A 17872-nucleotide genomic window follows, 5' to 3' on the forward strand; every position below is an offset into this window, starting at 1 on the left:
AAATGAGAAACATAAGCTGTAGAAGCTGCAGTGTGAACAATTTTTAAGAAGTATGGATGCCAATGCATTTCATTAGGTGTTTCCATTTTTACTTTAGCTTCTTTTTCTCCTAGATTAATTGATTAAATAACTTGGATCTGAATCTTAAATCCCATAAACCATTATTTGTTCCCATTATTTATCAGTTTTTTGCTTAAATAATGTTGTGATGAAGATGATCAACTGAAGATGATGCATATCTCAGGTCCAAGTATATTTTATTCATTTCAAGATGGCTCTACATAGTCTTTATATGCAAGGACAATTCAGATAATGATAATCTGTTTGGGTAAATATGTTTAGTCCTAATTTCCTGGTTTGCATTCTCTTTATCCAAAGACATTCCTATGGAAAAGGCCTTCAGAAAGCTTGCAAAACTGATGATGAAATTAAGTTTAAATATTTAAAAAGAAGGTTTTACTTAATCTGGTAGCGGTGCTTCTTGAGTCATTACAGTTCACTTGGAACAGAAAATGAGAAACGACTAAATTAAAATATTACAACTTGTCAAAGATAAAGTGTAAATCCTTTTTATATTGTTTCATTTAAATGAAACAATATACAAGTTATGTATGATCTGGATTTACTTCTGCACCTCAGCAGCAATTTCACATTTGTATCTTTTTTACATTATAGCTTTTATTAGTCCTAAAAAGATAAAATGTGCACAGGAAGAAATATTAAAAGCAGCTTCTATTCTCTTAGGCAAAATGGAAACAACAGTGACATCTTCTGGTTACTTCCCTGCTTCTACATACCATGGTAGGTAGGTAGGTAGGTACCTTACGTTTAGAGAGAGATGTGACCCAGCTCAGGACCAAAACCCCTAAGACACATGATGGGTGGCTGCTGCAGCAGTTGTCCATGTAATGCCGACTGAGAGTGCAGTGACATTCAAACTAAGACGCCTCTCTGTCACTAAAACATTCTTCTTTTGATTAATGGCAATGAAAATGTTGTTTTGCCCCCCCACCCACCCACCACCAACACCACACACACACACACACACACACACACACACACGAACCATGACCATGTCTATATTTTATCTTTTATTTTTAACCATAGGGATTACTTGGAACAAATTGAGGTCTTTTTATTATCTCAATTAGTAAAGCTAGGATTGGAGGAGTGGGGGTAAATAGGTGTAAGGCAAATGAAGAAAGCACCACAAAGAAATGGGCTATAGAATGAAAGGGCAGGGTGGTCTGGTGTTCTCCATGCATTCATTCCAGGAAACGTTATTTCAGCTTCTCTCTGTCATTAGGAGATCATCCCATGTTGAGATTTCTTTCTTTTAAGCAAGGGTGTCTCTGTCAGAGTTCACAGATTAGGAAAACAGAAGCTGCTGAGAGCCTTTATTTGGCTTTGGGTTGTGCAGGGGAGGGGGACAGGGGAGGTGAGGATTGTTGAGGAACTGCTGAGCCAAACTCAAATCCTCCAAGTGTTTGGGTATACCTTCACTCAACAAAATGTCTCCAGGAAATTCAAACTTCAACAGCCTCCATCTGTAGTTTATACCTTCATTTGAAATGACTTTAAATGATCCCATTTTACAGATGTTGTATAAAACAACTGGTTGCCGAGGAAGAAGCCCAGGTGCATTCCTAAAACCTCCAAACACAATCCAGCAACACAGTTTAACTTGCGGCATTACTTTCAGGCGAACTTTAAAGTGTTTGCATTATTTTGCAAAAAAATTCTTCCTTCAAAAATAACGTTCCCTCAAGAAATGCTGATGCCTTCAAACTATAACCTGCTGCTCACCCTGCTGGTAAAACTCACAATGTTAGAAAAATTATGTAAGCAACTCAGGTTAACCTAAATTTTTTTGCGAAAGGAATATAGCTAGCTGAATCAAGGATTTCCGACTCATTATTTTAATTTCATCCCCTGTTTGTTTGAGACTTTGACTGAGGGTTATATCGCTGCACATAATAAAGCCATAATAAAGCCAGTGAAGTGAATCCACAGTGTTTTGATGGTGATTTTACAGTGTTTTCCCTGTGAATGCTTCCTTTTTACAACACTATACATTTTTATATGCATACTATTGTAACCAGCACTGGGACTCACATTATTCCTTATTTAGTATGCAACAAGGTACACACATTTGGGAGAGCATTTATTAGGAGAGGAAGTAGGTACAAATCTAGTGTTACAGCAGTCTGTAGAGTTGACAAGGTGGATGAAGTACTGCGACTCAGATGACCGAAAGACTGGTATCTCTAAAAACTTAGGCCCCGTCCACACGAAGTCAAACCCTGGCCTAAACGCACAAATTTTTCACCAAACCAGCCTCTCATCCATACGAAGCCGGCGTTTCGGGGGTCTGTAAACGATCTTTTTTTTATTAAGCCTTCAGAGTGGGAAGATTTTGAAACGCCGTTTTCGCGTTTCCATTTTTAAGCTCTAACCGCATTTTTTTTCTTACACGCATGCGTCATAGCGTCGCCTCTAAACACGCATGCGCGACACAGTATCACAACAACAATGGCGCCGTACTGTGTTGAATGGTTGCTGCTCATGCTACTCACCCTGCTGTCGGGTTTACAACAGAATCTTCTTCTTCTGGAATATCTCCAGGAAGAACAGAGCAATATAGACGACATAGTTCATCACCTCAATTTGACTGAACCATGAAAATGGACCCGCAGGGCCATTTTCCGGTTTTCCGGTTTGGTTGTTGTATAAATATTACTGCGCATACCCAACATTTCGTTGCCTGTTTTCGCCTATTTTTGCTTTGGCACCACAGCGCCACTTACAGGCCTGGCATACATTTTGCAGCGTTTTCATGCATTCGTGTGGTCGATCACATTTATTTTACGTTTCCGTCTTTACGACAAACGTTCTGGAAAATATTAGCGTTTCGTGTTCGTTTTGACTTCGTGTGGACGGGGCCTAAATTTCCTGCTGAATTTACTCAAGGCAGGACAGTAATAAAGGCATGGACCAAATTAATCTAGGTCAACATATATGCTTTATTTCACATTGAGTCTCAAATTTTCTCCAAATTTATTACTGAATTAAAAGACAAAAAGAGCAATTCTCAAAACAAGGACCTTTCTGTTAAACACAGCATGTCTTGCTTGAATCTTATCCTAAAGAAAACAGTCTGCTGATGTGATTTATCATGACTAAAATGCATCAGCTAAAGGGGGTAATACATTAGCAGCTTAAATTCAACCTTAAGATGTCTTTCTCCACAAGGGTGATGAGAATGCCATTGTTTGTGAAGCTAGAGTGAGAAGATTGAAGACTGTGCAGTTTAGGATTCTCTAAGCTCCTCAGTTGGCATTCATTAGGGAATGAGGAAAAGTGGGGGAAGGAGCTGGGAGGCTCAAGGGCAGGAGGGGGTCAACGCTCACAGCTGAGGGTGTCATTAGATGGGGGATCACTGACAAATTTCTAAAGCCCACTCAGAGGGTCAGTGTGTGTCTGTCGGAGTGTGGTTTAATGTGAAAGGTCCCCTAACCCTAACCATAGCTAAATCCCATCCCAGCTTCCTACCAAACGCTTCAATCTCGCTGCAATATACCTAAACGCTAGTTCCAAGAATATATTACAGATTTGGAAAGAGTTTGGATGTTTGTAGTCAAAGCAAGGGGATCCAAAGGGAATCATAATACATCCAAGTGAAATATTCTCTACCTTTCCATCTAATATAGACACTACAAGAAGAGAGACTAAACGCCCAGCTAAGGAATGCTGTGGCCAAGCCCAAACGGCTGGCCCTCAATCTGACAGCAGCTTAGTGGATCAACAGAACCTGATCCAGAACTGAGCAAGAGAAGAAAGACTAAGCAAGGTGGAATATAGGGACAAACCACCTTTCAAGCCTCAAGGAGGTTGTTTTAAAACGCCACTATCAGTTTAATGCACATTTGGACTTTAGTACAAAGGAAGGAGAAAAGTGCTGATAGGAGCGGTTCTGGATAGTTGTTTTTTTTTTGTGGTAGGTGCAGAGACAATAAAGGATATGAGCAGGCAGTTTTAACACCTGTAACTCTATTCACAGGGTTAAGGTTATTTTTGTAAAAATATAGAGAACTATACTTCAGGTTTTCATCCTATCAAAAGCAGACATGACTTTAAACTATAAGAAACTTTGTAACCTTGAAACTACAAAAACATCGGCTTAATTTACTGGGTTTAAAGTGACAGAACATGATGTGGGATACAATAAACAAATATATAGATTTAATAAATATAAAGAAAATGTATAATATATCAAAACTAATAAAGGTATATTCATATTCAAAGCAAAAAAAGTGCAACATGTATTTTTAATGAAATGTTTGGAAGATGAGAAAAAATTTCTGAAGAGCTTTGCAAGAGCAAAGCTAAAGTCGCACATTTTCAACTGACAGGAAGACGAATTTGCGAGTGAAGTTGACTAGAGACTGAAAAATTATTGCTTGCCATGTTGAACTGTGATCTGTATTCAAATAAAAAGAAAAGAAAAATCCCTCCCATGTGCCATCAAGATGCGCCTGTGAAAGTCATGACACTTAAAGCCCTGCGATGACAGCCAGAGCCATAAACTCCTTCCCAAAGTCTGTCATGAGAAACCCTTCAGATGGCTGAGTTAGAGAGATAATAAATAAATTCAAAGGATTGCAAGACGCTAAATTATCCCACTTGTGCCACTTTCAGTACATGTGGGTGAAATGAGGTCTTCTCTAGAAAGCTTAGCCAAAGAATGTGGGCAGATCCTCAGTGTGACCTGAGAGGTAGGTGAGGTTTTTGTGGATAAGTAAGGAAGTGTTTTTTTTTAAGGGATGGGGAGAATGGGAAACATAGATGTGAACTATCCTATTTAAAAGCTTTTGAAGATTTTCTGTGGTGAAAAAAAGGCTAAAAAAAAAAAGTCCCTTTAAAAGTAAAAATGTCCTTTTTTTCCCCCATAGCTTATGAGCAAGATCCATCCTATTGCCTAAAGCACCGACCTGCTTTGAACTAGCAGGGGAAGAAAACCACAAATCAGTTTATTAAGTGACTATAGGGTTCTGTACATCACAATAACAAACAAACAATGTGGATATATTTCTAGTACTTCTTATTTTTTTTTTAAACAGATGGATAAATTAATGGATGGATTGATGTTTTTCCTGTAAATTTTAAGTATGTATAAATAATGCTTAATGTGTGAAAACTAAGTCAACTCACTTGTTCGTTTATACAATCATGGCTAAAATTTTGGACAATATGTGATAAACCAACACAAGCAATTCATGTGAACAGAAGGAAATTAATATCCATTTTAGTAATTTTTTATAAATAGCGCAACATGTTTAATGTATTCAGCTCCTCTGAAGTACTGCTTTATAGAACAATTTTTTGTTGTAGGTCCATTCATATTTTTTAATCATTCTTCTATGCAAAATGGTCCAAATATCCTCCAACTGGACAGGGAGCATTTTTAAAGCCTTAAAAGATCATCAATTAGCTTAATTTTTAGGTTTTTAGGTATTTCACTGTGCCAATATAACATATAAATCTGCTTTGATTTATATTAATTCACTGTTTCTCTGATTGTATGTTTAATGTCGCCGCTCTGGAAGATGAAACTCTGCCTAATAGTCTGATGTGTTTGACAGGTGTTCTTCTGGACTGGTCCTGTATTTACCTTTATCCATCATCCAAGCTTCTACGCCCCCCTTAATGAGAAACAGACCAACAAAGAGATGCTGTTTCACACTGGAGATGGTGAAAAGTGATTGTTTGTCAACATATACTGTATGGTGCTTTGATTGTGGGTGGAAAACGCTAAATTTTAAACTCATCAGACCAGAGTATCACCTTTCAAATGTTTGCTGCGAGCTCTATACTGCTTGAGTTATACTTTAAGTCAAACTGGATCTGGCTTTCTGTCAACAAAATCTTTCTTTTTTTATTTGTCAGCTGAATCCTTACAGCAGATCTGACCGATGCAAAAGGCCAAAATGTCTTCCTGAGTGTTTACTGATCTACCAGAACAATATTGCTGGTGAAATCCCTCCATGCTCTATACAATTTGCTTAGACTGGTATCAGTTTTGGATAAAACTTTATCACGGATCTGAAACATGTACTTACTTCCACCAGGATCTTCCCAACAAATCAGGTGGTCTACTCCTTACATCCGAAACCAACTTTTCCATAATTGCGGATGTGACTGGATCTGGTTCTGCTCTATGAGGGCATCAGCACACACATGTGGACCTCACACGTGTGCAGATCTTTCCTCATCTGGACGAAATGTGTGACTAACAAATAAAGGCCCGGTAGGGGGCAGGAAGTGGCAGAAGAGAGCGTGTGAATCTTCTCCACTTGATTCTCTTCCCACACCAGGAAGCCAACCGATATTTCATCCGGAAGGTTCAGCAAACACCTAGTTTGTCTCAAACAATGTGGCTACTTAAGAGAGCCAGACTAAAGTGGGGTTCTTTCACCACACTTCCATTTAAAGACTACCCTAAAAATACAAGAAAAAGTTAAGGAATGGAAACGATCCAGAGAAGAAATAACAAAACGTGTTTTCTCTAATTAGTACTCCCAGACTCATGTATTTTCTCTGTAATTAGAGTCTGATACGGTGACTCTTGACAGCTGGGGTGAGAATAGTGAAAACATTCTAAGCCCAGGTCGAACCTTTTAAATTGTCTTGAGTCATATATTTAAACTGCACTCAAAGCGCGGGGGTGTCACTGAACTTCAGGGTGACTTCAAGCTTCAAGCACAGAGATGCTAAAAAAGCGAGACACAAAGGGATGCTACGATTGCATGGGGTTGACTTTCCTGTCTCAGGAAGAGAAAACTGTTTTCCTGCACATACTCTATTTTTTCTGGGACCCTCAAGAAATTCTGCTGTTCTCTTTTCTTTCAGATCATCATCTGCATTCCTCACACTGTCACATTTAAAGCAAGGAGGAATGCAATTATAAATAATGATGTATTTGCTAAAGCAAGGATAACACGTCACCGTTCAATGACCTTCAGACACCTCATTTCACAGCCACTCTAAACAGAGTGAAGAGCGAGGAGACTTGAAAACCATTTCTTCATGGATAGTTTGCTTTCATTTGGGCTGAGAGTAAGAACTAGGTCAAATGACTGATACTGATTCAGTGCGCAAAGGGGGGATACTTTAGTCTATTGAGGCACTTAAGATAAGCAATCAGCGAGGTACTCACTTTCACTTCCTGAATTGAAAACAGGAGAAGGATAATCATTATTGGTAGGATAATTGTCTCCTGTCAGGGCAGCGTCCCAGGCCCCTGGAAACGTTTCCTCCTCTGTTTTGCAATGAATGGGTATTTTATAGACAGAGCATTTTATTTGCTTACATAGGAAACATTAACACCTTATAAGGTGGGGTTTAAATTGGTTGGCATTTAGTGTGAATACCATGCAAAAATTTGAAACTCACGGTATATCTACGGGAAGCGTTGACCTCCAGCTTCCCATGGAGGCTACAGGTAGTTTTGTAAGGGGTGGGGCCCATCATAACTAAAGAACATAACATTTTTTATTTGAGAGTGTTGCTATGGAGAAACTTGAAACTTAGACATAAGAAACTAAAACAACAATCTTGATCCAGCTTGGGTACTTTTAAAACAACACAGTATTTATGTATCAGTGTAACTTTCAAAGCATGCTCCATTTAGCTTTTGATATATGGGTATTGGGTAAAAGAAACATTTATCTATAAAGTCTAGGGCTAGATTATCTAAATTAGTTCTTACATGTTGCAGAACACAATGGAAATGACATTTAAAAGTGGAGATTTTTCTGTTTTCTTAGGAAAAAATGCATAATGAAAAGTAAGAAAATACTGTAAGATAAGAGGAAAAGAAGAAGGGTGAATGATAAGGAAGGTCTCAGGTGAAGGAGGTCATCACAGTCCAACAGCTTAAGAAATAGGTGAGGATGAGGAAAATGATGTTAGAATAAGTAATAAAGATAAGATTAAAGTGTCAAAGTAAAGAAAGAAGACAATGCAGAAGAATCTGATAAGGAGAAAAGAAATGGACAGAGTCAGGGAATCCAGCATATCTAATGGGACAATATGGAATATAAATATTCTCTTTAATAAATACGCGTGCAGATATACTAAATATGGGTCTCTCTGTGAGACATTTTGCTGCCCAGGACAACAATCGTCACCTTAAACTGTCCTAAAGCTGAAGACTGAAATCTGCCTTGTATGGTCATTTCAGGTTGTTTTTTTTCTGAATTAGTTTTTTGTGTTTATTTATTCCTTTTGTGGAGCATTTGTTTTTCTTAGTCAATAGTAAAAAGTTGTCTGTGCTTCTTTGAAGAGAAAAGGAAAAAGAAACATGTTTGTTCCTTGATATTTTGTTGATTCCATTTACATATGAGAGATTTATTCTTCGATAAAGAGGTCAGGTTTTGCCTGCACATTTTGTGCCTCCTTTGCCTTTTCGTTTAAAAATTTCCAACATCTGTGCACTCCCTCTCCGTCAGATTTTCCCATAGCTGCCAAATCAAGCTTATCAGCACTTTAAAGCTCAGTAAACCACAAGTCTTTAGTCTGAAGACTAAACAGGAAATAGGTTTTCCTCTTTAACTAAAAAAAATCTCTATTTACCAACAAATATTAACTCTAAACCAGATGACAGACTGATACCAAGCTACCATTTTTTCAACACACAATGCATTTGCTGTCATCAGTAGAAAACAGACCAAATGAAAGTCTAATCATCAAATCTGTAAGCTGCAACAAAGCTGAAGGTAAGAGCTTTAGATCGATGGGTTACTATTGGTGGAGTTCTGGTGTTAAAGGACAGAATCAGAAACTCTTAACCTGGTCTAAGGTGAATGTAACTTAATGGATTAATAGAATCTTTAGATTCAATTTGAATCTGGATTTATTCAAAGATCCAAGTCCCATAGGTGCAAGAAGGAGCTAAGAAAATAAATAAATCCCTCAACATAACTTTGGGTTTGTCACCTCCATGCCACCCTCATTGATGCCAGATTTATGAAAAAGGAAACCTTATAAAACAAGCACTGGGTGTGTATCCACATGAAATGTAAACAGCATATTTCTGAGCATATGACAGACATTTCATTAGTCATTTATAATATGAGAATGACATCAAATATATATATATATATATATATATATATATATATATATATATATATATATATATATATATATATAAATTTGACCTATTAATACAAGAAGCTGACTTTTCAGTGATACTGTTATCAAGTATTAATCACCTGTAGGCTCTACTGTTCGCTCCCTATTGCGTAGGGATGCTGCACTTGTGCACAACCCTCTACTATCTCTAATTATGTAAAAAGCCCTGATTGCCTTAATTTGAAACAAAAGGTGAGCTTTCAGATTGCGCCCAGTCACATTTCTACTCCTTCAACAAAACCAGTGGTGCGCTAAAGGAAAACTCTGCTTGCTCTAAAACCCCCCAAAAAACTAAACGTCTAAAAATACTCCAATAAACTCACCTCAGTAACCAGCCGTGAGCTCAGGGGTCCCTCTTTAGATAGAACCGTCATCACCAGTAAAGCTTGAGCTTATTTCTCCAGTCTTCTCCACAGTTTCCTCCTTTCTAAACTTGCCTCTTTAAGGTACAATAAAGGATAATGGGGAATGTGGGGAGCCTTTGGACGCAGCTCAATCCGCGTCCGACGCTCTGACCAACTGCAGGCTCTCCGGCATGTCCATCTGTAAAAAGGCAGCTCTGGATAGGCTACTCCCATTAGAATCAATCCCAGATTTTCTCTCCAAACCAGGCGGTTCGAGCGCAAAAAGAGAGAAAGAGAGCGAGGTCAAAGAAGGGGAGGGGAAGGGCTTTAAATATTCCCAAATCTGGAATGTTTGCCCATGGTTTATTTCACCTGTAATTTACTCAGTAAAAAAAAATTGTGTGAGTATGAAATATATTCGTCTCATTTTTCAAACAACACCGAGAATGATGTCTGCATGCTTCCTGCAAGCAGCTGGATGAGGGTCGGATAACGAGCGCACGGTTAATTTGAACCTGTTGAAAAAGAGACAGATGTGAAGCCTTAGAAGCGATTAAAGCCAATAACACTCTGGTACAGAACACAGTGTGAACATTTCATTATGTAAAAGAGTAAATAGAAATGAAATGCAGTGTATTGAGTTTCATTCACACAGGATGGTCTGTTAAATGTTTGTGCAAGATAGGCGTTTGTGGGTTGGCAGAGAAATATATAACTCTGAGCCCCTCGGCCATGACGGCATTAGATTAACTCATTAGCTGCTTTCATATGGTTTTTTTATATAGACATACCCCCCCCCCCCCCCCCCCCCCCCCCCCCCTTTGTCGTTTAAAGAGCATGTGGTTTGTCAAGTTTGTGCAGTGGTATGTATGAGGGAGGGGCGGAGTGCGTAAAGGCGCACCGGAGAACTCCCAGCTGTTTCAATAGAAAGTTATTGCCTTTATTTCGGTACTTCTGTTCAGAGATGTCAAAAATTTGTTTTTTTTTTCTCTTTTTTCTGTCTTGAAATTTAAAAATATATAGATGAAGAAAACATTGTACTTGTGGATCGTTGTGCGTGTCAGGTTAATTTGGCTCCTGGCTCTGTGAGAATGGAGCTAAACCCGCTGCACCCACCTGGAGCAGGCGAGCAGCCAGCTCGCACCTTCCCGCTGTTTTCCATCCTCTTTCCTCCCGTTGCTCACAGACTCATTCTAGGGCGTTTATAGCTACACTCTAAAAACTGCAAGAGTTTGTTTACTCAAAACGCTGGATTTTTTTCCGTTAGGACACAAGCTGGGTGGTTTTAACCAAACATTGGGTCAGAAATTATCACCCAATCAGACTGAACTGCTTCTCCTCAGATAAAATACAAGGTGGTCAAATAATGCAACTTGGGATTTAAATATTTTTTTTACCCTACACTCAATATTCATACTTTAGTCTGATCATTAAAGTCAACTTGAACTTTTACTACAACTGTCTCTTTTCAAGCTGTATTCATTTCATATATCGCAGCTGGCCCAGGAGGCCATTCCATTATAGAGAGGTCCAGTGCTCCAGAGTAAAGAGAAAACATGGAAGTTCTGCAGGTGTATAATGGCTTCTTATTGCTTATTTGTATGTCCAGTGATAGGAATAGAGCGCCCCATGTCTTGTGCACAGAGTAAGCATAAGAAAACACTGGCTTTGCATATGAAACAAATCAACTGAACCCCTTTGACAAGATAAAAACTTAATTAAAAATATATATGGTTAATATCTTTATTTTTCTTTCTTTCTTTGCAATAAAAACAAGTAAGTTCATTAAAAAAGTTAGCTACTCTCAGTTATATTTGTGACTAAAGGCTACACACAATACTAGTATTACCTGTTGTGTAAAATACAGTAGGTCATGGGTTATTCTTCCTAATCTAGTGGTAGATTATTTCAGAAAACACAAAACATACTGGGTTAACATAAAAGCTTTTAGAGGGCTTTGAAAGCCCTAACAATTTTTAAGAAATGAAAATAAAAAGAAAGACTGACTCCAATTCAGTCTGGGTGTCCTTGAATAATACACAAGGGAAACAGAACAAAGAGAAATACAAACTGAGTCCAGAGGCGACCATGTTGAACATCATTAGCAAAAAGATTTCCATACCTATTAATGGCTACATATTGTTTAATTTAATACAATCAACTGACTAATGCTGAAAATCCTCTCATACATTCTAAACATCGTTGAGAAAGTTAAGTGTAATTTTTTATTTTTATTTTTGTACATATCAAACATAAAATCCTTTGGCCAAAAATGTGTAGCATATTCTTACCATATGAAGGGGACTTTAGGTCTTTATCTAACTATTATCACAAGACTGGTTCTTTTATCGCTCTTTTAGCTCTTTTATCGACCTGTTTAGTTATCCCTTAAAAAGAAAAAGGAGATCATTGGAAATTATTACATTTTATCTATTTAAAGATTCAATATATGCAAAAATAAATTCTTGCTAGTTGCAGAAAATTTGAAGAATTTATAATTTCGGTATTTTTATTAATGCTATTTGTCTTCATTTCTGTTTTCATATTTCTCTGGTATCATTAAGTAATGTCCCCTGCATTCATTTAATTTTATACAAGTTGAAACTTGAATCAAAACTATTGTCTGGACATTACATATCTCTTGAATGGCTCTAAAAGTTGATCAGCGTGAAAATTACAAATTTGACAAATTTGTATTTTTTGAGGGGTGGGGGGGTTCAGGTAATCTAAACTAGTTTTGGTCTGTAGAATCACTAAGCACCATTGAATACTTCAATTTTGTTTGTTTTAATAGTCTGATAAAATATGTTGCAAATCCAAATAAATATAGTAATTTTACTAGAATTTTGACCTTGCCTTTAAAGGATATTTACTTTTCATGTATAAATGGGAATAATCTTGTTTTGTTTTTTTATCATTTTAAAGTAGATGGAACTCTGTCACCCCCATAAAAAAAAACCCAAACATGTTTTCTTTTTATGCAAAATATCCCTAATGAAATTTATTGACTATGTTGCATTCCACATGTCAGAACTTAAAGACAACCAGTAGTTAGTATAGGGCATAAAAAAGGTGATTCTCCAGTCACATTAGCTTCTCGTCTTTGATCAAGTTTGAAGTTTACTGTAAGAATCCTGATTATAATCTGACCTTAAATTAAATGTTAAGAAAAAGATAAGGACTAAAATTCATGGCTACCAGCTGTAATTGTCATTCTCTATATTTTAGCAATAATGTATCTGTTATTGAAGCAGTTTGAGAGAGAGAGAGAGAGAGAGAGAGAGAGAGACATTTATTAAATAAATAAAGTTAAAAGTTCATCATGAAACCATTTGATGTTTTTAGTCCTCTGTGAGAGAGGCTAAGCTCTGCTACAGACGGCATGAAAGAAAACAAGAGCAGCAAGAGGCAACACTCACTTGTTGTCAGCTGAGATTCAAACAGGGCAGCAGCAATCCCCAGTCTTTGTAAGATTGCTGCACTTGGGAGCAATGTGCTGATTGTGTCTGCAGAACAAGCCTCAGCAGTCTGGCTCTTCAAAGCTCAGGGTTCTCAGGGCGTTGGGATCCCTGCAGTGCAACACTCCGCAGAAACAAATGTCAGCCTCTGGTTCTTCTCTTATGAAGGTTTTTGGCATTCTTGGGAATTTGATGTAAGGAGAGATGCTTACCTTTATACAGAAGCTAAAGTTAAACTGCTTTACAGTGGTGATGTGGCGCCCCCTTGTGGTAAAATTCATATATCACTTTTTTTTATTAATCAGATTTAAATCATAATTGCTGTTATTGCCATTAGAGTGCCAAATACTCCCAAAAAGGGTTCTTAACACGTAAAACTGCTTTATTTTGCATTGTCCCGAAAAATATAAAAAAATATTTAAATATTTCATCAAAATGAACTTTTTCTGTGATTAATTGTGGTTAAATTAGCAGTTATGATAAATGAGGTCAGAGAGTAAAGGTATAGAGACTAAATGTCATGTTTGTGTGGATGAAATTGCAGACAGGACCTACTGCACCGCCTGATGGATATAAGGATTTCATGGCAGCAAAAGACACATTTACAATAAGAAACCGAAGCTGGAGCACAAGGAGAGCATTGCAATGGCAGAGGACAGCAAGGAGAGTGTAAGATCCAGCAGTGTAAGATGGCCAAAAGGGAACTTAAACGCTAAGGGAGGTGAGGGAAAGGTCGTTGGTGTGATAATCAGAGGATACGGAGGAACCTACATCTGCACAAGATTTTTTTATTTTATTTTATTTTTTACATTTAAAAGCATTGTCATTTAAAGCAGCTGTTTTTGCTTAACATCAAGCTAAAATGTTGATATTTTGAGTCAAATTAACTTTTTTTAGAAAGGGAAAAGTTCTTCTCTATTCTGAGAAAAGGTGTTTTCCATTTGAACAGAGGTGAAGGATGCTTGAGTTCATCCTGCAACTGAAGGGTCGCCTGTTTAAACGCTGCTCAGTCATTTTGTCCTTAGATACCTTATCTGCATTGCCTACTGATTGTGATCAGAGTGCCCGCTGGTGCCTGTGTACAGTAGCCTTGCTTCTATCAGTTTTCTTTCCACCATCAGTGTGTGAATGACTAAATCTAAAAAGCTTTGGAGTCCCCTGTCTACAAAAGCTCATATGTAAATACAGGTCATATACCATTAGGATTCATTTTACTCAGGCCACATTCCCTTCACCTCCATGCTTACCTTCTGCCTCAACATACACACAGCAGAAACGGAAACACTGTAAAATCCCAAAACTTTAAAAACCAAGTGTCAAGACATTAGAAGAAATTCATCCATCATTATCATCAATCACAATGCATACAGGCTTTGATTATAATTATTATTCGTTTAATGAAATCTTTGTTTTAAAGTATAGCATTGTTTTTATAGAAGTTGACTTGGAAGTATTTTCCACTACTTTGTTTTATTCCCTGTTACCCAGTACTTTTTACATCACACTGATAGAAATGATGGGGTGTTATCTACTTAAAAAAGCAAGGCAAATTTTTGCATAAGTTTATCCCTTTAATCATACAAAAGTAGTCTTTGTACATTATTAATTTTCCAAGGCACGTTTTGCTGTTGATGTCAACTTTGCAGACAAAGTTTCCATTGTGCCAAGTGTACTTTACATCCAAACTTAAGTCACCTTAAGTTGTTAATGCAAGTTGACTTTATTAACAAAAGTGAGTTAACCTGACATACAAAGACAATTTGTGTTCGATAAAATTGTGCAAAAAGCTGCCTTACTATTTCTCAGTAGATAAAACAAAATACATTTTGTTGTGGTGAGCTGCTTAAACCAAGCATGTGATCTGCAGTAAAAATAATCAGATATTAAGATGATGAATTTAATGGTCCAAACTGTATGAGAGTTGAACTGCAGGAACAGTTAGAGGGTCAACACAATCAAGATGTCAAAGGTCAACTAAATTACCCTTTTATTGACAATTCTTGCAAAACTTATATCATACATGTACTGTCACTGAAGTGGATAATACCTAAGTTTAATGTGTAAAGCTGCAACTAATAATTGTTTAATTGCTAAGTTGGCAATTATCCAATTAATCAAAAAGGTTTTACCCCAATAATTTTTGATCACCAATTAATCTGTAAAGAAGACATTTTGAGTTCTATTTTGGGATTCAACATTTTTTTTTCTCAACAAAGTACAATTAAAGCTACAGTGTATAATAATTACATGGATATACAGTCAGAAATGTAATATATTATACATAACTATGTTATTTATCATCATCTACGAGCTCAGCCTCTTAACCTTAATATTTGCGTTGCCTTAGAATTTGTTATTTATAATTACATAGGAGGGGGTCTCGCAGCCATGGAGGCAGACATCTTTGCGCTACGGCAGCGCAGAGCCAACAAACTAGCGATTGAAAGAGCGCCCATTACGCTTGAAAGTAACTACGGCAAGTTGAGAGAGATGAACTGAGACGGTACTGAACAATAGATGGCAGTATTAAAATTATCTATGTAAACAAACCTCATCACTTGAGAAGGTAGGTGATGCGGATGTCGTGGAAGACATTTTGTCCCGTAACGCTCGCCGTACTGTTGGGGGGGAGAAGCGGTGGGGGGGGGGATGTTCATGTTGCTGCGGTCTGCAGTCTGGACGTTAGATTAAAATTAAAAATTACACACTGTAGCTTTAATAAAACAAACTTCATTTTGGAATAAAGAATGTTATTTTAGTTGCAGCGGTAATACTTGCAACAAAGCCCACATTATTCAAAAAGCAGCTGGTATTAATTGTTCAACTAAAGAAAGCAAACATACGGTGGCCCTGAAGTGCAAACTGCAACTACAAATCTAAAAGCGCAACTACATTAAGGAAATCACAACTACATAAAGCAAAGCACAACTACATTAAGAAAAACAAAACTACATAAAGCAAAGCGCAACTACATTAAGGAAAACACAATTACATTAACCTACAGGAAAAGGTAAGTACCAGTGGGAAACATGAGACATTGCTGATTGGACGACGGCGCCATTTGACCCTTGAACCAGAAGTCATTCTGCCTGCTGCGGCTTTTGAAAACATGGATGTTGTCGGCGCCCCAAACATTTTGAATCAGGACATACGTACGAGGTGATACTGGATATGCTCAAGACTAATCACGAAATTTCAGTTAGTTTGCGTACACTGAAGACACACTTAAAAGAAGCTGGACTGTTCAGACGACGCAACTTCCGGTTCAAGGGTCAAACGGCGCCGTCGTCTAATCAGCGATGTCTCATGTTTCCCACTGGTACCTACCTTTTCCGGTAGGTTTATGTAATTGTGTTTTTCTTAATGTAGTTGCGCTTTGCTTTATGTAGTTTTGTTTTTCTTAATGTAGTTGCGCTTTGCTTAATGTAGTTTTGTTTTTCTTAATGTAGTTGCGCTTTGCTTTATGTAGTTGCGATTTCCTTAATGTAGTTGCGCTTTTAGATTTGTAATTGCAGTTTGCACTTCAGGGCCACCGTACCAAACATGCTTGTTCCAAGGAAACTTTGATAAGAAAATGATGCCATAACCTCCATTATACTGACATATCCCTGGTATAGTCCTTGATTTATTTTTGTCCCAATGCTTTATATCTATTATATAGACGTTTGTTATGTCATGAATGAGATTAAGATTACTTAAAATGTATAATATAATATTTGGTTGCCTTTCTTTCAGAATCTAAATCTAATTAAACTGGTCAAAATTGAACTAAAAAAGTCTGCATTCAATTGGGAAAACAAGGTTTTTGGAGCTTCACTAATGTAATGCCAAAATGTCAGGGGGTTGATGCATTGCATTTGCATGTTCTATCTGTGACTGCATGGCTTCTCTAAAGCAAACTTTGCCTTCTTTCCACAGTTTTTTTTTGTCAACCACATGTTCATCTCGGTGCAGCATCTTACCCCAAAGCCAATTAACTGTGATAAGGTTTTGTGTTTCTGGGAAACTGATGCTGAAGCTTTAATGGGGAAAAAAATTATGTTGGTGTCACGTGTTTACTTGTAATGGGATGGCTAGCAGAAAAAGAGGGTAATATTTTTGGAAAGGCTGCAACATATCGTGCTTTAGTATTTAGCATAATTTAACATCAGTAAATGGGCTGAAGTTAGTTGTTTTCTTTGTCTTTCCTTTTTAAATTATCTCCAGCTGTCGTTCAAGGGTGGGAAAATACAAAAACAAGGATACGACGGGTTTATCAGTAGTGTGGGACCAGCGGTGGTTCGTCTGAATTGCCTTTTCTAAATAACTACAGCTTTAGTGATCTTAGTGAAAAATATGGCATATTTACCACAAGAGGATTTGTCCTTTATGCCTTCATCTTTGTGTGGTAGTTTGCAGCTTTATTATACTAATGTAATATTTACTGCTTTGCCAAGTTTCATATTTTATATAGAAAAATAAAAGTAAAAAAATCCTACTTGCAAACAGTTTCCTGGATAAAACTGTCCTTAAATAGCCAACTAGAAGGTTTACCAAAGGAGGAAAAACACTAAGAGGACAAAACCCTCAACTTCTCAGCATTTTGACACCCTAGAGCTAGGTAGATTACTGGTATTAAACATGTTAGCTAGATGACACCAACTCTAATCTGCCAGTGACCCAAAAGTTGTGCTCAGTAGCTAAACTGGTGGGAAGATAATTACAGAGAAAGGCTGTCACAGTTCAACGGCCATATAATTAGTAATGCTTAAATCCCTGGACAAGGATGAATAGGGTAGGATAGCGTTTGAATGGAGGTCAAGTAATGGTGAGAAAGAGATCCCCAATGCGCTGAGATCGCTTGTAAAAACAAACAGCTTGAGCCAATTTCAGTTC

General features: G+C 37.4%; 1 protein-coding gene across 1 annotated transcript in view; it reads right to left on the bottom strand.

The window, feature by feature from the left end:
* Positions 1-9783, bottom strand: part of ntn2 (netrin 2) — a 66002-nt gene extending 56219 nt beyond the window's left edge. Inside the window, exon 1 of the mRNA XM_038301047.1 lies at positions 9519-9783. The gene's annotated coding sequence lies outside the window, so the exon portion shown is untranslated. The remainder of the gene's footprint in view (positions 1-9518) is intronic.
* Between the last annotated feature and the right edge of the window lie 8089 nt (positions 9784-17872).

Source organism: Cyprinodon tularosa, unplaced genomic scaffold (genome assembly GCF_016077235.1).
Source record: "Cyprinodon tularosa strain WSP-4 unplaced genomic scaffold, ASM1607723v1 ctg46, whole genome shotgun sequence".
Taxonomy (NCBI): domain Eukaryota; kingdom Metazoa; phylum Chordata; class Actinopteri; order Cyprinodontiformes; family Cyprinodontidae; genus Cyprinodon; species Cyprinodon tularosa.